The sequence below is a fragment of the Mustela putorius genome, unplaced genomic scaffold, assembly GCF_011764305.1.
Source record: "Mustela putorius furo isolate JIRA1106 unplaced genomic scaffold, ASM1176430v1.1 tig00003869_pilon_pilon_pilon, whole genome shotgun sequence".
Taxonomy (NCBI): Eukaryota; Metazoa; Chordata; class Mammalia; order Carnivora; family Mustelidae; genus Mustela; species Mustela putorius.
The window spans coordinates 33,459,114-33,479,901 of record NW_025422021.1 but is presented as its reverse complement, the minus strand read 5'-3'; the positions used below and the strand labels follow the sequence as shown (position 1 = coordinate 33,479,901).

Below are 20,788 nucleotides of genomic sequence, written 5' to 3'. Positions count from 1 at the left end.
TTAAGGAGACCAGCACTACCAGAGAAGAACAGGCAAGAGAAAGTGACGTCACTCCTGAGAGAGAACCCCCTCCTCCGTCCCCTTTGAAGCCAGATCCCCAGCACTAGACGGGACCCCCTCTCCATCCCCTTCAAAGCTGGACACCCAGCTCCAGACAGGACCCCCTCCTCTGTCCCCTTCGAAGCTGGACCCCCCAGTTCCAGATGGCACCCTTCCTCCATCCCCTTCAGAGTCGGACCCCCAGCTCCAAATGGGAGGCTGCACCCACAGCCTGGGCATTGGCCTGAACTCTGCTACAAAGGGGAGCTGGCATCCCTTGAGGAGGGAGCCCTCTAGGACAGCGCCCTCGTGGGACTGGCACGCGTGCACAGCCGCCCTGTGAGCCCTCAGCACAGTTCTTCTGATTGTGTCCACGGGGCGCCATGCAAGGTCAGGTCATTTGCCTGTCATCCAGACACCATCCAGAACAAACCAACAGAGAGGGAGGCGGCATGCTCGGTCTGGGAGGAAACAAGGCAGCGCAGGCCACCTGCCGCCTGCCCTCCCAGAGGGTCAGCTCCATCTGGGGCCTAGGTGGGGACAAGAAGAGCAATCCTGAGCCATGGGCCAATGGTGGACTCGTCCTAATGCAGCAGCTCCTTTGTTCCAAGTGTTGAAGCTGAGGAAGCTGCCTGATGGCCAGATGCGGAGAGCTTGCTTTGGTTCTGCCCCCCCGAAGGGCACTCAGCCTGGACGGGCCTCAGCATGGCACCCTCATGGTCTGGCCCCAAAAGCCTCCGAGAAAGTCGTGAGATGGATGGAGGTGGTGGAGGGCTTCGCTTGCTGATGAAACAGAAAATGGGAGGTGGGGGAGGGGAGCCGAGGAAGAGGGGACAGTTTCAGATTCCAGAAACCCTGAGTTCTGAGGTCCCAGGGGTGGTGCCAAGCATCCCCACATATTACCATGTCCTGGTTGACCCATCCTTTGGCAGGGGTGGGGGGTGGGGGAGGAGGAACAGGCTGTGGGACCTGCGGGGACTTTTGTCCAGGAGCTCTCCAGGGAACCCAGGATCGTGTGGGAGAAAGGCCTGCATAACCACCACAGGAGCATTCTGGAAGAGAATGAAGCTGGGCCATCTAGCTCTTGTGGAAAAAATGAGAGCCAAGCTCAGCCTCACCGCGAAGGCGGGCAGTCCCTGTGCCTGCGGGCCTGCCTTGCTCTCTGTCCCCCACGGCTTCCTGGGCTGGGCTGCCTCATTAGCTCACTGGAGGTGAACTAGCCAGGGGCCATCTCTGGGGGTGCTGGACTGAAGCCCCCCGAGGTGGCCAGGCTGTCCTTGGACCCGCCCTCTGATTCTCCCCTCTGTTGGGGGGTCAGCTTGGCCCAGTCACTACTAGTTCTGGGGATATGATGAAGACTGGATGGGGTGTCCAGCCTGCCCAGATGCCACACCCCTGGCTCCCCTCGTGCTGACTCCCCGATGCTGCTACAGAAAGGGTCTATTCCCCAGGCCCTTCAGCTAGCTGGGCTGTCCTCCTGGCAACCACTCTGTCCTTCTCAATATGAGTCAAATCTGGGACTTTGGCTGTCACTCCATCCTCCATATGCCTCTGTCTGGCTCTCCATCTCTGGGCCACCCACCACCCCGTCTTAGGAGCAATGATTTACTGGCATCTGTGTCCTTATCTGTGGGACTGTCTTTGCCCTCACTGTTGATCCTGTTGGGCAGGAGAACGGTGAAGATCCCAATGGCCTCATCACCATGGATGGGATTTCAGAACGACATCAACATCTGTTCAAGTCCATGAGCGCATTCCAGGAGGAAGACTGGGCCCCAGGTATAGGGTGGGGAGGTGAGCATGATGCCATGTGTTTGCCCAAGAACAGCTCCAAAATGTCAAGGGCACCAGTGGCAGCTCCGTGGCCAGGCTTCATGGCAAGGGCTGTCCTCACCCAGGTACCCAGAGGTTCCCCAGAACATGAGTAAATGTGAAATCTGGCTGCAGACTGTGTCCCCAGCGCGATATAGGACAGTGTCTGGATTAGTTTCCCGGGGCTGCCAGAACAGAATGCCACAAACAGTATGGCTTCAAACAACATAAATGTATTATCTCACAGCTCTGGAGGCCAGAAACCCAAAATCGAGGTGCAATCAGCATAAGGTCCTTCTGGAACCTCTGAAGGAGAGTCTGTTCTTTGTCTGCCTCCCAGCTTCTGGAGGCTGCTGGAATGAAACCGACACTCCTCCGCTTGAACACCCGTCCCTCCCATCTCTGCCTCCGGCTGCACGTAGCATCCTCCCTGCGTGCCTGAGTCTCTGGGTCCAAGTTTCTCTCCTCCTAGGAGAAGCCCAGTCATTGAAGCAGGACCACCCTAACCCAGAAGGCCCTCGTCTTAGCTTGATCACATCTATAAAGAGCCCATTTCCAAACAAGGTCCATTCACAAGTTCTGGGTAGATGTGAATTGTTGGAGGATGACATTCACCTGGCAAGGTGTTCTCGAGCATCACCTGTATGATTTTGTTCTTCAAGGTTGAAGTATGTGGTGTGTGCCACGTCCCCTTAAGTCCTTAGATGACATAAGGAAAGCCATTTTTTTTTGGTCAGGTCCAACACCGGAATGCATTTTTTCCCTTCCTCTTGGGACTTGAAGATATATAATAATATGTCATAAACTGACCTGAAATCATTGTTTGTCCTGCAATACCATCCATTAATAACACCTTGTAACTGGGACAGTTTTGTGCTCCCATTCTCAGTCCGGTTATTTAGAGTGAAACCTATTTTCTCTGAATTAAAATGCATTGATTTTATAACTATGACTGTTTTAACAAAAAGGGCTAGGATTTGCGGCTTGAAGAAATAATTGCTAGAGATCGTGGCCCTTCTGTGGGACTAGGAGGTATATAGCAGAACTCCCAGGCTTCTGGTGAGCATGCTTGGGGAGGGTGGTATGAGGTCTTTGCACCCCTTCTGGAAACTGGGAAGGCAGTGGATTGGTGGGCAGGGTGGGGAACAAGAGAAGAGCTAGCTTCTGAAAGTGTTGTGTTTGAGATGGCTCAAGGCTGCCCAAATGGAACGATCCAGCCAACGTCGGCCAAACGTGTTGGCCTGGATCGTAGAGGAGACAGGGAGGTCACCCGAGTTCGGGGACAGCGGGAGCCATGTGGGTCCATGAGATGAACTAAGGAGATTGGGAGAGCAGGATGCTGAGGACAGAGCACTGGGGCTCTTGGAAAGACGAAGCAGGTGAGCCGGAAGTTCACCTGGCCCACACCTGGAGCCAGGCACAGAGAATAGTCACCCGGAGGGTGAGGGAAATGACCAGTGCGGTGAGCAGCGGAAAAACCAAAGGGGTACAAGGAGAAGAATGTTGCTGGCATTTTGCTCTTGTGGAGGGAGCAGAATCTGGGGGGCTACAGCTGCTGGGGGTGGGAATGGACATGGAGGGGCCCGGGACCGGGCTTGGGTTTGTGACAGACACAGGGACTTTCTCTCTAGCGTGGCTTCATCCACATGTGGGCCTGCGGTTCGGCTCCTGCTGGCTGCTGCTCTTAGTTCTCAAAGGGACTGCCCGTTCTAGGGCCGCTGCAGGGGGTTCTGCTCCTAGCCCCAAAAGCTCCCTGGGCTTCAGACCCATTCACTGCTCCAGGCAGCATCTCCTGCATCTCCTGCTGGATCCCTAGGCTGGCTGTCCCCACAGGGATCACCGCAGGACAAGAAGGATGTTCTAGGAACTAAAGCTTGTTTAAAACCATAACCTGAATTTACTGAGTGTGTGTTACTTACCAGCCCATTGTGTGCCTTTTCCCCCAAGTGCTGGGACACAGGCGTGGTTGGAGAAAAGCACACGGACTGAGAGGTTGGTGGCCGGACGGTGGTGATGCCAGCACCATCGGACACCAGGCAGGGGTTGGGGCTCCTCCACTAACACTCCCACAGGAGCAGGTGTCCCAGGGTCCTGGGGACAGGGGTCTGGAGGTGAGGCAGTCCGTCCGAGGGCATGAACCCTGCCTTCGGAAGAAACAGATTATATTCTGTATAAGGCCAAATCTCCAAGGAGGCAAGTCTTTATGCCAGAGAAAAGGAACTTTCCACCAAGAAATGCCACTCAGAAGCTGAAGGCACTTCTTCCCAAAGTGTGAGTGTCTGGTCCCTAGAAGTGTGTTTTTGCCTTTTTCAACTTCTCTGTTTGAATTTTTAAATTTCGAGGAAATGGCATTTTATAAAATACTCGTTCTACTTTGTCTGCCCAGTGGCTTTATCGTATTTTTATCTGTATTTACCACAAAGATCTCCTTAAACCCCTGTTTTCTTCTACTATAAATAATATGGAAATGAACACCCCCGTTCAATCAGCTGCATGCCTCTCTGATTGCCACTGGCAGCCAAAGGAAGATTGCTAGTTTCGAAGGCTGTGCACATCTGTGAGGACTTTGGGAGCCTACTGATGTTCACGCCACCTTAATTTGGTTTTCCATTGCACTGCAGAATTTCACGACAGCCAGGAATTTCTATTTGTAAAACTGAGTGTAGGAATTTTTCTGGAAGCTAATAAATGACTTCAGACTTATCATCAGCCATTGCACTGTGCTGACTCTGAAATACTTTAAGTTTTTTCCCACATCTTAAAGAATACTTATAATTTTAATTATTCATGAAAGATTTAAATAAGCTTCTGACTCAGTGTCAGAGAATACAGCTTTGCTAATTGTGGAAAAAACTAGGTAATGCTTTCTGAAGTTAATGAAATTAAACTCTGGGAGTTTCTCATAAAGGTTAAGGTAAAATACAATACTAATTTAATTTAAGAAAAACAACAGTGATTTTCTTATTTACTGGACCGAATTTTCTCCAGACATGTTTCTATTTTAAAATAATTTTTAATTCGGGGGGCAGCTGGGTGGCTCAATGGGTAAAAGCCTCTGCCTTCAGCTCAGGTCATGATCCCAGGGTCCTGGGATCGAGTCCCACATCAGGCTCCTTGCTCAGCGGGGAGCCTGCTTCTCTCTCTCTCTGCCTGCTGCTCTGCCTGCTTGTGCTCTCGCTCTCTCTCTCGCTCTCTCTCTCTCTAACAAATAAATAAATAAATAAATAAAATCTTAAAAAACAATTTTTTTTTTTAATTTAAGGGGCTCCTGGATGGTGCAGTCAGTTAAGCCTCTGACTCTCTTGGTCTTGATTCAGGTCATGATCTCAAGGTCATGGGATCGCCCCACGTCAGGCACCAAGCTCAGCAGGGAGTGGGCTTGGGATTCTCTCTCCCTCTGCCCCCTCCTTATCCTCTCTCTTTCTCTCTCTCTCTGAAATAAATAAATAAATCTTTAAAAGAATAATTTTAAGGGCGCCTGGGTGGCTCAGTGGGTTAAGCCGCTGCCTTTGGCTCAGGTCATGATCTCAGGGTCCTGGGATCGAGTCCCGCATCGGGCTCTCTGCTCAGCAGGGAGCCTGCTTCCCCCTCTCTCTCTCTGCCTGCCTCTCTGCCTACTTATAATCTCTCTCTGTCAAATAAATAAATAAATAAATAATCTTTAAAAAAAAAAGAATAATTTTAAGAGCCTGCAGTTCTGAGCAAAACATATATAAGTGAAATAATCTGTAACCTACAAAATACAGAGATCTGGACTTTTCTTACAGGTTTTAAAGAGGGAGCCAATGGTGGGCATCCACTCTTCACATGGAAATGAGTTGCTTCCCAGAAGTAGCTATAAGCCAAAATATCTTAACATGATGCCTTATCAGCAGCCCAACATTTAAAATTCGGATTTTGTTCCAAGTGGCTCATTTTATGACACGAAAATGCCCAAAACATACCCTGCACAAATGAAATAATTCTGTGCTCTTACGAACTTCATTGGTATTAAAACTGGATGCCATGCAAATTGATCTTGTGTGACGGGGGCAGGGGGCTTGTTACACCTATTTCGGCATGAGCTGGCTCGCAGAGCAGATGGAAGGATGGAAGGCCTTGCAGACTGGCTGGGTGATGCCGCCTCCAGGCAGCAAGCACGGACTGGCATCCTTTGTTGGAAAACAAGCTCCAGTTGCTCACAGCACGAGAGGCTCCTCTGGAGCGGGCTCTTCCTTGCAGTCAGATTTTCGACCTCCTCCCTGCTGCATGACCCCTCACCCCCAGTGTCTTTGGTGCAAAACTCCTCAGGGCCACAACCTCCCCAGGAGTTGCCCCTGGGTCCCAGCCCCACTGCTGCCTCGGGACATGTTTCACCTTTTTGTGCCTCTGTGTCCTTACTTAGAAAATGCTCTAATCTGTGAGCTTGTGGTAGAACCCAGAATCCAGGTGCAGTGCTCCGCAGAGCTGAGCACCAGACAAGCCCTGGAGACAGCTCCTTGCCCTGAGCGTCCCCCCGCTCCGCCTTGGCTGTGTGCACGTGGGACACTGACTGGTCCCACCGAGCAGCGACGGCATGGTGACCGGTGCTGCCAAGCATTGATGGTGTGACACCTCCATTGTTAACCATGTTTAGGCTCAGGGACAGCTGTCTGCTGACTGGTATTTCATCCTTCCTGTCCCTCCTCTGGGGCAAGAGGCACGGTGGGGGCCAAGGGGTACAGGATAGTCCCATAGGTCATGCTACAGAGGCCACCCTGAGAACCAGTCCTCCGACACGATGGGTGGTAGTGTTCCCACAGTTCCCACATGGGATACCGAAGTGAAATGACCTCACCAGGTGCCATGAGGCAGGCCAGCGCCCCCACCTAGCTTCCAGATACCACCTGCCCTATTCCCTCCACGTCCTGGGCTGTCTGGCTATGCTGCAGCCCTCTTGTCAGCGCTCGGGCCTGTGCAGCAGCTCCAGCCACACTCATGGCCTTGACCTCTCACGAATTCTCCACATCCTGCCCTAACCCCCCTCTCAGCTCCCCCACCAGAGCCCCACAGCCCCCACTCCCCCAGCTGGCTGGCTGCCTCTGCCATGTCTCCCATGCCCCGCTGCTCAAAGCTGCCTGAGCCCGAATTCCTCCACTATCCTCCCTCTGCAGAGCAGGGAGCCTGACTCAGCTGAGGCCCAGTCCCCTCACGTGGCTGCCTTCACAGCCTGCTAGTCTGTCTATCTGCCCCCAAGATCTCCCACCTCAAATCTGTCTTTGTCTTGCTGTCCCCCTGACCCCCAGAACGCAAACCTCATGCCATGGTCTCCTCCTCACCACACTTATTAATGGTTCCTTCTTGCTGCCCAAACAGATTTAACATCTTAGCCTCCCCCCCCAACCCCCGCATGGCTCAGTCGGTTGAGCTTCCAACTCTTGATTTTGGCTCAGGTCGTGATCTCGAGCCCTTCGGTGGGCTCTGAGCTGAGCACGGAGCCTGCTTGAGATTCTCATTCTCTCTCTTCCCCCTCACCCCCACTGCTCAGACACACCCTCTCTCCCTCAAAAAAATAAAATAAAATCTTAAAAAATCTTGGCCTCCCCTCTCACCTCATCTCCATCTCCCTCCCATGGCATCTTACATGCCAAACATACTGAGCTATGGGACAACAGTGTCTCCCATCACTCTCTATACTTCTAGACTCAGTTCCCCCTTCCTCCAGGAAGCCCTCCCTGGTTTCACAGAGGTGGCATAGGAGTGTATCAACCTTACAACATTTGTCCTGAGGTTTGGCTAAAACAAGGGTTTTTGTTGAGTAAATGAAGCAATTGCTAAAAAAGATAAATATTGTGGATGAAAAGAAATGTTTGATTTATTACATTAAATGGAATACATTTTTATTGTAGGGAATAATAAGGAAAATTTAAACAATAAAAGATAAATATTAATTGGGGAGGGTATGTGCTTTGGTGAGTGCTGTGAAGTGTGTAAACCTGGTGATTCACAGACCTGTACCCCTGGGGATAAAAATATATGTTTATAAAAAATAAAAAATTAAATAAAAAATTTTTTTAAAAAAGAAGATAAATATTATGTCCCATACTGTGACCAAGCATAAAACCTGTGACAATTTTGTTTTACTCCCCTCTGATCTTTTACCTATGGATGTTTTTGAACATAGTCTCATTTGCATATTTGGAAATACTGCATGTTTATTCTCTTTTTCAAGGGAAGAAATAAGCTCAACTTTTGTATCAAATGCTCTGAAAAATGTAATGGTCACAGAACACAGCACAAAGGACATTCCGTCATGTCCAACACAAAGGTTGTTCACAGGGTATTGTGTTTGTTTACAGTTATGAATAACATTGCAGCAAATGTCTTTATGGGTAAATACTTTCTTGTACTTCAATTAACTTCCTCAAGTCAGAATATTACATGAGCAAACACAGATGTGAGAAGCGTAAACATGGGTGAGGATCCTGAGACTTGTTCCCATATTGCTTTCCTGAAAAGCCTTCTTCATTAACCCTCACCCCCCTGTGGTCTGGAAGTGGCTTCCTCCCCACTGGGTCAAGTGCTGTGATCATTCTTCGCCTTTGTGAGTTTGGCAGCTATGCACTGGTAGCTCTTTGATGCTTTGGTTTTTGAAGTTCTTTCCCTAATTGTCAAAGCATGTCTTGGAGTGTTGGGTTTTTTGCTCTTGTTTTGATGATTTGCAGATTATTTATTTACCTTTCTGTAGCCCAGGCCAATGTTTTTTCTCAGTTGAGATTGCCCAGGCAGATTCTTGACAAACTTAAGTGTGGTTCTCAGCTGGGCTTCTCCTGTAAGATGTTCGAGTTCTCACAGAAGCTGAGCAGATGAAGGAGAGCCGAAGGGTGGGGTTAAGTAGGATGGAAATGATGGCTTCATCTGGGGTAAATGCCTCTCTTTCCAAATAACACTGTCTCATGGAACACAACTGGCTGTTCCAGCACACTGTTCCCTGGGAAACAGCTTCTGATGAGCAGAGGCCCACCACGATGCTTCATTCCCACCCCCGTGTGAGGTACGTTCACCTAGCGCAGTGTCCCACATCGCTGTCCCCAGAATCTGCCTGAGTCAGCTTCTGGCAGGAGACCAGGGGAGTCTGGATGAGAGAAAGAGCACCAAATCCTTCAACACAGCCCAGCTGGGAGGAGCAGGTTTTCTGCGCCTTTGGACATCTGACAAAGGGTGGTGGATGGTTACAATTCTAAAAGGGAAAAAATAATGCATCCTCTAAGGATGATTTGTCAACTGGGTTTTTTTCAGAGAGGAAAAAGTCTGAAATGTCCCAGATGAGCTATTTGCTGTCGCTATAAACACAGCTGGGGGCCAAAAGCAGTATTGTTCAAGTGGAGGTCACTCTGTTCTAGGAAGTGTGCGCCCTGACACGTTGGTGCGTCTGCTTAGCCATGGGGCCTTAGACAGGTCACTTGTCAAGACTGGAATAATGACATCTCCTGTTCAGAGCAGTGACCAGGCCAGATGGTGCTTGGAGGCCCCTCGCAGCTGTGGTTTTAATAGATGGGAAAAAACATCTGTCTGAAGGTAGCCAGGGACAGGGTGGGAGAGTCAGGACCATGGATAGCCCTGCACCGTTTGACTACTCTACTCAACCCCAAGCCTCAGTTTCCACCGTGATGCCATGGGAACAATTATGCTGAGCTCTCAGGCCCGCCAAGACTTCAGGGAGCTCAAACACAATGCCTGTCTGAGCCAGTGTCCCAGTGTCCGGGGGCTTGTGCAGCAGTGATCACACAGACTCTCCACGCCTAGGTTGTGATCGGCCTCCACCTGCCTACCAGCCCTGGGACCTCTCCAAGCCTTTGGTTTGCTTTGGTTTCCTTGTCCTGAGTTGGACAAGGGAGCTTTTCTCCAGCCTACTGGGGCAAGGTTTCCCTTGAGAGTCCAGCAGAGGGGGTGACACAGCATGGTGAGAGGGTGCGAGCATGTTCACAGCTGGGGAGGATGACCCCAAGTCTGCACCTTTGCATGTCCCATTCCATCCCACTCTCTTGTTTTCTCTGAAGAGACCTACAGTATTTTCAGATAGCATATGGAAGCAACAGTCTCTGGCATCCAAAATGAGTCTAGGATTCTGAATCAAGGCAACCCCTCCAGTTTGTTTGGCAGTGCTCACTCTCCCATCAGTAGCTACTGTCCCAAGTGCCGAGCGATGAGCTCATGTGGGCTTGCTGGCCAGCCGTGGGCCCCTGCCACAGCCTGCACTGCACAGGTATCCTACGGGCACTGGTGGGTAGGTACAAATCTGAGAGCCAGGGGCTTACCACGCTAGGTAAGTCTCTGAAACACTTAATCCCAGTCTATGGAAACAACATCTAGGCAGAGCCCATGCTCCCACAAAAGCTCATTTGTCACATGTCAGAAACCTGGGACAGGGTGGCTCAGTTGGTGAAGTGTCTCCCCTCAGCCCAAGTCATGATCCCAGAGTCCTGGAATCCAGCCCCAGGTCAGGCTCCCTCCTCAGCAGGGAGCCTGCTTCTTCCTCTGACCCTCCCTCCTCTCGTGATCTCTCTCTCTCCCATTCTCTCTCTCTCTCTCTCAAATAAAATCTTGAAAGAAAGAAATAAAGAGAGGAAGGAAGGAGGGAAGGAAGGAAGGAAAGAAGGGGAAAAGAAAGGAGAGGAGAGGAGAGGAAAGGAAAAGAAAGGGGAAGGAAGAAAGAAAGGAAGAAGGAAAGGAAAGGAGGAGGGAGGAAGAGAAGGAAGAGAAAGAAACTAACTGGTCAGACACATAGGTTGGACACTTTCCAAACAGAAGTGAACCATTACAGTGACAAATTGTGTGTAGAGTCTTTTATATTCTAGCAACAACTAAAGAGAAATGTAGTAAGAAGAGATGAGGGCACCCAGGAAGCAAGGACTTCCCTGGGGTGCAGGGGCGTCTCCCAGAAGTGCACCGGCTGCACGCTCCTCCTGCTCCCAGTGCGCACGGCCCCCATGGGAGAAGCTGGCCAGGAGCTGGGGCCCACAGCCAGCACCTTGGTCTAGTCGGTACCTTACTGGCTGTGTATACCTGTGCGCATGCATGTCTGTGTGCACTCGTGTCTGCGTGCGAACGTGCCTGTGCGCGCGCATGCCTGTGTGTGCCCGTCTGTACACATGTGTGTGTCGCTGGTTTTTCTTCTGAAGTATCTTCACCCCCTAAGTAAATTCTATTTCAGTGACATACTTGACCAGTCTGACAATGTATTTCCTAACATTTTTCTGCTGTTCAGCAGGTGGAAAGGAGAACACCCCCTCATTCTGAGATCTGCAACTTTTACTAAGTGATAGAAGTGATAGGGTCATGAGTCCTAGCAGGGTCTAGAATTCTGTGGACAGACACAGCTGGCCGTCTCAGCCTTGGGACCTTCCATCGGGATGGGCCCGCATTATAGAGGAGGGGCCAACATCACTGATTTCTTGTTAGAAACTTGTTAGTGACTTTTTAAATATAGTAGACCACAAAATAGAGCTTCTTAAAACAAAGGCAGAACGCGCAGTTCTTGTGCAAGAGAAACTTTTGTGGTCAATGAAAACTGAATATTTGAAAAATAAAAATTAGGCAAAATAAAAGATAAAAAATTCTTAGGTATCTGGTATCATATTAGTTGTTCAAAATGGAAAGCAGAGAATTTTCTGTACCCATGAAATACACATTTTATCTTGTCCTTTAAGAAAAGTGGGGCACCTGGCAGGTGGGGGACACTTGATCTCCGGGTCTTGAGTTCAAGCCCCATGCTGGGGGTAAAGTTTACTTGAGAAATAAATATTGATTATAGTTTAGTTGTTCTAAATGTGGTTTATTATTCTGATTATTCTAAGAGAGTAACTATCATATAGTGAAATAAAATCCTACAAATATCTAAAAATGGATATGTGTTTTTAAAATCCTTCCCTTAGCTTGGGGGTCTCAACAAAGAGCTATAGTATTTCCAATGTGATTCAGCTTGTCTTTTCAAGTATGTAATATAATGCATAACCCACAAAATACTGACTTTCATTCTCTTTAATAAGTAGTTGCTGTGTTTTCCTAGAGCTTGATAGAATTCTGTTATAATTTGGGATATAGAAGGGTTCAAACTTTTTAGATTAGACAATAGACTTATCATGGCATGTATGTTCACTGTATGATACATTTAAAAAATTGAGCTTGTTTCTATATTAAATAAAACTTAGCCATGGATTAGGTTACTAACTAAATTCTTCAGCCGAGGGTTGGGCTCTCCTTTATTATAAACACTTCAATTTTTGTAAGTTGCTTTAGTAAAGTAAGAAAGAGGAAAGAAAGGAAGGAAGGAAGGACGTGGGGGGGTTGAAGGAAGGAAGGGAGAGACTTGGGGATTCCCTGTCTAAGGCTGGAGTCACCCCCAGGAGGCAGAGCGGAGTCACCTGTCACCAGTCGGTGAGCTGAGAAGGACAGTGTGGGTATGGCCCGTGGCTGGGTGCCACGTCCAGGACAACTGGACAGACATCTAGGAGGCATTCGGTCTTCACCCATTCTCTGAGGGAAGGCTGTCAGAGGTTTCACAAGAGAGCTTACCTTCTCCCACAGCCAGGAGGCTCACTTCTCACTTCCTCAGAAGGCCCCGCACCGTGTCTCCCGTTGGCATTCCCCAAGCCTTGGCACCCTGTGGGCACACTTCTGTTTAATGTCATGGCACTTACCACAAGTACAAGAAATTATAATTATGCAACATCCATCTTCCCCCTGGGAGGTTTGATGGCCTGTTGTCATTGTTCATCCACAGTTGGCTTGGTACGTGACATGTGGTAGACCCTGGATCCATGTTTGTTAATTGAATGAATGAGTGAATGGGGGGATGGGCAGGGTGGCACTGGCAGCAATGTTGAGGGTGCTGTTTGGGGTAACTGGAATCACTCTGAGAAAACCCTCTGGGGTGTGACTGGAGTGAGGCTGTGGCCACGGGAAGACACCACAATCATACCGAAGCAGAAGCTGGCTGGCTGGGGAATTGAAGTGGAAAGTGGGGGAGCATGGTCTTTGAGAAGAGGGCCAACAGTAGGCATGTGTGGGTGTTGAGGGCATCAAGGTTCTGTGTGTGCACCCTGAAAGGGGGAGTCCCTACAACAAGCCTGTAAGGTCGGTGCCATTATTGCTGCTCCTTTACATTTGGGGGAAACTGAGGCAGAGAGCTAAAGCTTGCTTAGATGGTGCTTGCTGGTCGGTCATGCCCCCATGGATGAGGAACTGCAGGAGAAAGAATCTTAGAGATAACAGGAGTTCTTCGTTGGATGTGTCAAGTTTGAGATGCCTTTGGCATAGGCAAGGAGCAGGTGGACTGAAGCTTGGAGAAGTCAGGAGTAGAAATACTGACCTGGTGCTCAGGACACTGGTGTTATGGTCAACATGGTGGGGCCAGGGGAGCCTAGGAAGAGGCATTACAGGAAATGCTCTGAAGACCACCCAGGAATCTGAAAATACCCACTTCCATCATGAGTTGGGGGCAAAGTTGTGAGTGTGGTTGTGTTCTCTTTCCTTTCTGTGGTGTTCAGAAATAGGTAATTAGTCAATAAAATGCAAAGATTACTATTCACTACTTGCAGGAGGGGTTGACAGTATCAATGAAATGAGAGGTATGCACAAAGGCATGGATTTGCATTATGATCTTCTCTTTCAAAGCATAAAAGAAATTTGGTATCAATATTAAGTGTGTGATTTTTAAAAAAAATATTTATCCATTTCAGAGACCATGAGTGGGAGGGGCAGAGGACTATGGGGAGAGAATCTTAAGTAGACTCCGTGCCAAGCCTGGGAGCCCGATGCAGGGCTCAATCCCACAGCCATGAGATCAGGACTTGAGCCAAAACCAAGAGCTGGCAGCTCAACACACTGAGCCACCCGCGGCCCCCAAGTATGTGATTTAAAAGCAAAATTAGGGTGCCTTGGTGGCTCAGTGGGTTAAGCCGCTGCCTTCGGCTCAGGTCATGATCCCAGGGTCCTGGGATCGAGTCCCGCATCGGGCTCTCTGCTCAGCAGGGAGTCTGCTTCCTCCTCACTCTCTGCCTGCCTCTCTGCCTGCTTGTGATCTCTGTCTGTCAAATAAATAAATAAATAAATAAATAAAAGCAAAATTAAACAAGACAAAGAATTGTATTTGACCTCTTAAAAGATCCAGTAAGACTCTTACTTAACCTTGGGTTCCTGGATCCCCCAAGGGCCTTCGGTTAGATGTCAGTTGCATAGGAAGAAAGAACAGCATTACCTCCCATTTGAATACAGGCTGAACACTTCAGTCCTATGGGAAGTGTATGCGTCTTGGCCACCTGTAGAGATCCCAGGTGTTTTCTCCCACTACTCAGTGGTTGCGAGCAGCTGGGAAAATTGTACACCACTGTGTTCACACTGTGGCAGGTAGGAATACTTGTCACTGAATGCACTAATACAGGAGCCTGCCTCTGATGGCTGTTAAGTCCCAGCACCCCCCATCCCTCCTCCCCTGCACTGAGGCTGAGGCTGGGGCTGGGGCTTGGCCTGCAGGGCACGCAGCAGAAAGAGCCGCTCCTCCCTACCTGCTTCCTGTTTCTTTGCCTGTCTCCAGGCAACGGGCTGCAGGGTTCCGTTCTGTTTCCAGTGTTTTTCCAGCACTCAGAAACCCCCTGTCGTTGTCAGGGAGCCCTGTCATATTCTAAAACACCCAGGTCAGAGCTCTGGGTACCTACCCAGGCCTTTGGAGCATGGTAACCCAGCCCCAGCTGTCCCCAAGGTCATTGCCTCTGAGCCTCTCTGTACCTTCTGAGGCATCCAGCACATCTCCTGTATCCTACATCTATATGTATGTTGCATCCTGTATGTTACATCTGTATGTATGTATGTATTGTTACATCTGTATGTGTAACATCTTCTGTATGTTATACTGCTGTTACCAGGACTGGGATAGACTTCCTGATTAGACTCTGAAGGACACAATGTAGCATGAATTAAAAATATATTTTAAGAATGTTTTCAGAATAATCCATTTACTTTGTAACCCAATATACTTTGCTTTAAGCATTTAAAAATATTATTCTGAAACTGGCCACAGATCCCCGGGAGTGTGCCAGAGGTGTGTGTGATACAAAAGCAGGGATGAAGTGGGAGTGGTCGCCCACCTCATTCATTACAGTTTGTTTCAACAGATTTAAAAGCCTGGAGGAACACAAAACAAAGGTTTTTTTGTCTCCCTTTTCCCTTCCTTTCTTCCCCCATAAAGTTATGGAATAAAATGAACTTGGTGTTATTTTTCCCCCTTTAAAAGTAGTATGTGGGCACCTGGGTGGCTCAGTGGGTTAAAGCCTTTGCCTTCAGCTCAGGTCATGATCCCAGGGTCCTGGGATGGAGCCCCACATCGGGCTCTCTGCTCAGCAGGGAGCCTGCTTCCTCCTCTCTCTGCCTGCCTCTTTGCCTACTTGTGATCTCTGTCTGTCAAATAAATAAATAAAATCTTTAAAAAAAAGTAATATGTGCTCACCCAAAAGATAGATATAGATATCAATATCTAAATCTATATATTTACAAAGTAACCATTTCTAGGTGAGTGGCATCTGGTACTTGTGGTACAAGTGGCATCTGCACACTTGTAACCATCACCACTGTCCATCCACAGAACATTTTCACCTTCCCAAATTGAAACTCTGTCCCAATTAAATAATTCCCTATCTCCTTCCCCCAGCTCCTGGAACCCACCATTCTTCTTTCTGTTTCCATGAATCTGATTTAACATAAATGTTTATTATTGCCTGCTGTTTTCCCATGGTTAAGTGGCTTGAATGTGATAATTAAAGCAAGCAGTATTTGCCTGATGCTTGCCTTTCTTTTTTTTTTTAATTAACATATAATGTATTATTTGCCCAGAGGTAGAGGTCTGTGAATCATCAGGCTTACACATTTCACAGCACTCACCATAGCCCTCCCCAATGTCCATAACCCAGCAACCCTCAGTTTGTTTCCTGAGATTAAGAGTCTCTTATGGTTTCTCTCCCTCCCTATCCCATCTTGTTTCATTTTTTCCCTCCCTTCCCCCACGGCCCCCTGCCCTCCCTCTCAAATTCCTCATATCACAGAGATCATATGATAATCGTCTTTCTCTGATTGACTTATTACACTTATGATGCTTGCCTTTTTATTTTCTTTTCTTTCTTTTTTTCTTTTTCTTTTCTTTTCTTTCTTTTTTTTTTTAGTTAAATTAGCTGCTGTTCTCATTGAATGTCATCCTGCCAGTCCTAATTGTTCTGATTTTGCTGATGGTATCTGAAAATTCATGTAGGGTCATGATGACTTAAATCTTTTGACTTCCACAAACTGCAGCTGTAGAGAGAGTCATGGCAGGGAGATGACTTTAAGACAGATGTGTGCTGGTCACATACTTGGAAGAATTCTTCCACACAGATTTCCAGATCTTTTGTGTGGCCAATTTCACGTGGAGTGGAGACTCTTGGAACTCACACTGTACAACTTCCGTTTTCAGGAGACAACTCCACACTGACATTGTTCCTCTTCCTCCTTTTGTGATACTGCCTAAACAGAGTAAGTTGGAGGGTTTTTTTTAAGCCATTTTTTAAAAATTGTGGTAAAATACACATAACAAAGTTTAGCATCTGAACCATTTTAAATTTCATTCACACCATTTACAGCTATCACCGCCGTCCCTCTCTAGAACTTCCTCATCTTCCCCAAACTAAAACTCTGTCCCATAACACACAGACTCCCTGTCCTCCCCCAGCCCCTGGTGCCACCCTTCTGCTTCCTGTCTCTGTGAATTTCACAATTCTGGGGATCTCGTATAAGCGGAATCACACAATGTTTGTCCTTCTGTGTCTGGCTTCCTTTACTCTGCATAATGTTTTCAGGTTTCATCCACAGGTGTCAGGATCTCCCTCCTTTTTCAGGCCCGATAATATTTCCATTGTGTGGATGGACCATCTACAACAAGTATATGCTGAAGGAACACTCGGGGTTACTTCCATTTATGAAGGAATGAATTGGTTTTGTATATTTAATATGAATTAATTAGAAATTTTGATGTGGATTAACACAAAGAGAACATGGGTGGTAAGGTCCCCTTTTCTCATTATATTATATGATATTATTAAGCCAATGTGAAACATTTAGCACAGGCCCCCTGGAAATGCTCCCCTGTGGCCACCAGGAGGCAGGCCTTGGAGTTGTACGACCCCTCCCCCTCCTTTTGTCCCAGACCTCTGTTCTTCATCATCTACTCACCTTTGCCTTCTTCCAGAGATAAAGATAGTTCTATTCTGTTTTAGTCTAAATGTAATTTTAGATAATCCTAGAATATTAGAATTGAAATCTCTGAGTATTTCTATCTTTTTAATATTCTTAGTTGCAAATAATTTTTTTCTTTTTCAAAAACCTGCGCTTACTGTAGGAGAGCCTCTTTACCCCAAAAGAGAAGTTCTTGAGTTTCTCTTGCCTAATACCATTCTTTGGAGACACAGTCATACTGCCTTATCTGGCCTGCAAAGTTCAAGTCCAGCATCTAGATCAGAATCACAGCTAGGAAGTGACCAGGCACCTCAAAGACAGTAACGGTGGCAAAGCTCAGGCTTGTTGTTCTGGGAGGGTAGCTGGCCACTCCTGTGAGAGCCCCCTGATGTCGGATTCCAATTAATACTGTGATTCTAAGGGTTGAACCAGCACTGGGGGTACATGCAGGCTGTGCCCTCTGAGCAGGAGATAGGCGGGCAGAGCCATGCTGGGTGGGGCAGGAAGGCTCATAGGGAGGGGCAGTTGGTCTGGGACAAAAGTTACTCCCACACCCCGTGGTAAATGGTGACTCCTATGTAAGATTTAGACTGCATGCCCCTGGAATTATTTTGTAACACTTTGCATTATTAAGACCAAGAATCTGCCCTACTTTATGAACAATTCCTCATTTGATTTTTTTCTTTAAGATTTTATTTATTTATTTGATATAGAGATAGAGCACAAGTAGGCAGAGAGGCAGGGAGAGGGAGAAGCAGGCTCTCCGCTGAGCAGGGAGCCTGATGCAGGGCTCGATCCCAGTACCCTGGGATCATGACCTGAGCCAAAGGCAGATGCCACCCAGGCATATGGGTGAGCCACCCAGGTGTCCCTCATTTGATGTTCATAAGGCTGGATGAAGTAAGTAACACCATTACTCCTATCTTACAGATGAGGACAGTGAGGCCTAGAAGAGGGGCTGCATCACTGGCCGGAGGCCGGCAGGGAGTTTAGACAGAGGCAAAGCTTCCTCCGTGGTGGGGTGGCTGCCCATACAGACCTGAGCCTGGCGTGGGCGTGTTCCTCCAAGGGGCCTCACCCTGCAAAAAGCAATTGCATTGAACACCCACAGTAATAATTAACTTTCCACCCACTTTAGTGCTAGTCCTCTTCCAAGTTGCGTTGCTGTGTGTCGAAATTAGATTCTAGATTCTAGCCTTTAGTCAAGAGTGTCTTGCTCTGAGACTTGTCATTTGCTTCCTTTCGGGTCCCTTGGCAGGTGACTGACAACAGATTCTCTGCTTACTTTATTGACAACTTTAATGCTATTTAAATTCCAAGAAGCTTGGAGTCCTGCCCTGGGTGATTGCGGACAAGTACTAATTGGGGAAGCCGCTGTGTCCTGCCCGTTTCGCTAAGTGTGGAGAACCCTTGTTAGGGTGAGACCAGTAGACCAGGGCCCCTGGAATGTTACTCGGATGGCCATTCTTATGTGCAAATGGGACAGAGAAATCTGCAGTGTCACTCTGGAAAGGAGGTGGAATGTGTGTCCACTTGCAGATTATGTGTAAGCCTAAAGCAAAAAATCAGTCTAAAGCCAGGAGTTCAGTTTGCAATCATTTGTAATGACATTTTTAAAAAATAAATAAATAAAACCCATAGAGGCCTCCCCGGGTGGCTCAGTCAGTGAAGCGTCTGCCTTCGGCTCAGGTCATGATCTCAGGGTCCTGGGATCAAGCCCAACATCAAGCCCAACATCAGGGCCCCTGCTCAGCGGGAGTCTGCTTCTCCCACTCCCTCTGCCTGCCTCTCTGCCTACTTGTGCTTTCTCTCTCTGTGTGTCAAATAAATAAATAAAATCTTAAAAAAAAAAAAGATCCATAGCACTGCCATAACCCCAATAATAATTTTTTTTTCAGTTAAGGCAAAAAGGTAAGATCCCATTCAAAGTAATATTTAGGACTAAAGAAATATGCAGGACCTATCGAATAAAACTATTACAGTATACTGAATGACACGTTAGATTTTTAAAATGGTGAGAGACATGCTTTGTTTCTGAATGAGAAAACCCAGTGTTGTAGAGATGTGAATCCATCCTCAAATAATTCATAAACATAACATGATACATCTAAAATTCCAGTTTAAGGGACAAGACTGGTTTTATGTTTGACAATTGGACACTAAGGTTAATCTAGAAGAGTAAATAGTGGGGGTGCCTGGGTGGCTCAGTGGGTTAAAGCCTCTGCCTTCTGCTCAGGTCATGATCCCAGGGTCCTGGGATTGAGCCCCGCATTGGGCTCTCTGCTTGGCAGGGAGCCTGCCACCGCCCCCCCTCCCTGCCTCTCTACCTACTTGTGATCTCTGTCTGTCAAATAAATAAATAAAAAGTCTTTAGAAGAGTAAGTAGAGAGACTGTCAAGAAATTTTTGGAAAAGAATAATGAGGACAGTTTTCAACTTGTTTTGTAGCCTACCGGTTTCTTTATTCAAACAAAATCCTATGTCCCTATTCAGATACCTTCAGGGGGTCCTTTACTGCTTCCTGAATAAAGTTCAAGTTCTTTAACCTATTATAAAAAAGAACATTCTAACAATGTCTGAACGTACTCTTAAAAGCAATAAAATTCCCACGATGCTGTCACTTGAATGGAGCGGCTGTGTTGTTTATTCTGCATTTCCTTCCGGTCTTTGTCTGTATGCATCCATTTCTACTTTGTCATATTCGTGATATACTGTCTAAGGATGAGAACACTAAAACCCTGGCTTTGGGAAGAGCTGTAAGGCAAAGCCAAAATGCAGGGCTCAAAGGGGGGCAGCTGCCTGACAGAGGGCCAAGCTCCCAGAGTGTCCCAGAAATCCTGAGTAAAGCTTTAAACCTAATCCAAGCTAATTCAGTGACCCAGACTCCCCACGGCTTTTCTAACCCTGTATGTGAACTGTAATTCCAGAGTCCCTCCGCTTGCAGGAAAAATAGTCTGTGGACTTTGGAAGAACAGACAGAATGTGCGGCAAGCTCTTGGTGGCCAGCCTGGGGTCCCACTGTGCCTTGCCGTCCTATGGGGGGCTGTGTCCATCCGATTTTACAGAGGATGCTGAAAGGGGTCATGGGAGTCCCCGAAACTGCAAACTAATGAGCAGCAGAGGGATTCCAGCCTGATTCTCTACCCCCTCCACTCTCCGCTTTGGAGATTGAGGGCTTTCTGCAGGAACCACTGGGCCTCCAGGTGGGCTGTGCACGCTGCTGGGGGTCCCTCAGCCCCAACTCCTCGGCACTCACCCACCCAGATGGGCCAAGAAGCAAATCTCCATACTCTGACCTTCTTGCTTGCAAGGCTCTTACTTTAGTCTACTTCCACCATCACCGCCTTGGCCTTGGCCTTGGCCTTGGCCTTGGCCTTGCCATGCCCACACTATGTCTGAAATCTCAGCTCCCCACTTCCCACCCTGTGGCCCCCACCTCCTGTCTCACAACACCTGGTGCTGACTTTCTTCCTGCTACAACCACTAGCTTTGCTTTTGAGTTCTCACTAAAAGAAAAAAAGAGGACCACAGGTATCCAGCAACAGGTTGAAACAATTCTTGCCATATTTCTTTGCATGGGTAGCTAAGAATTGGAGCGTGGCTTATCTGTGTAAGTTAAGTCAGTGTTCTTGTACAGCTTGGGCACCTTTGATGAAGGTACAAGCCCCTCTAGACCTGGGCTTCTTCCCTGGGGGCATTTTGCCACCCAGGGGACATTTGGC

General features: G+C 47.9%; 1 protein-coding gene and 1 long non-coding RNA gene across 28 annotated transcripts in view; one reads left to right on the top strand and one right to left on the bottom strand.

The window, feature by feature from the left end:
- LRRFIP1 (LRR binding FLII interacting protein 1) overlaps positions 1-20,788 on the top strand; it is a 136,500-nt gene that overhangs the window by 29,109 nt on the left and 86,603 nt on the right. The window lies entirely within an intron of this gene.
- Positions 7,943-14,378, bottom strand: LOC106004963. Its single transcript, XR_001178068.2, has 3 exons — positions 14,069-14,378; positions 12,385-12,472; positions 7,943-9,049 (listed from the first exon to the last, which is right to left on the bottom strand). It is a non-coding gene; the product is annotated as an uncharacterized LOC106004963 (long non-coding RNA).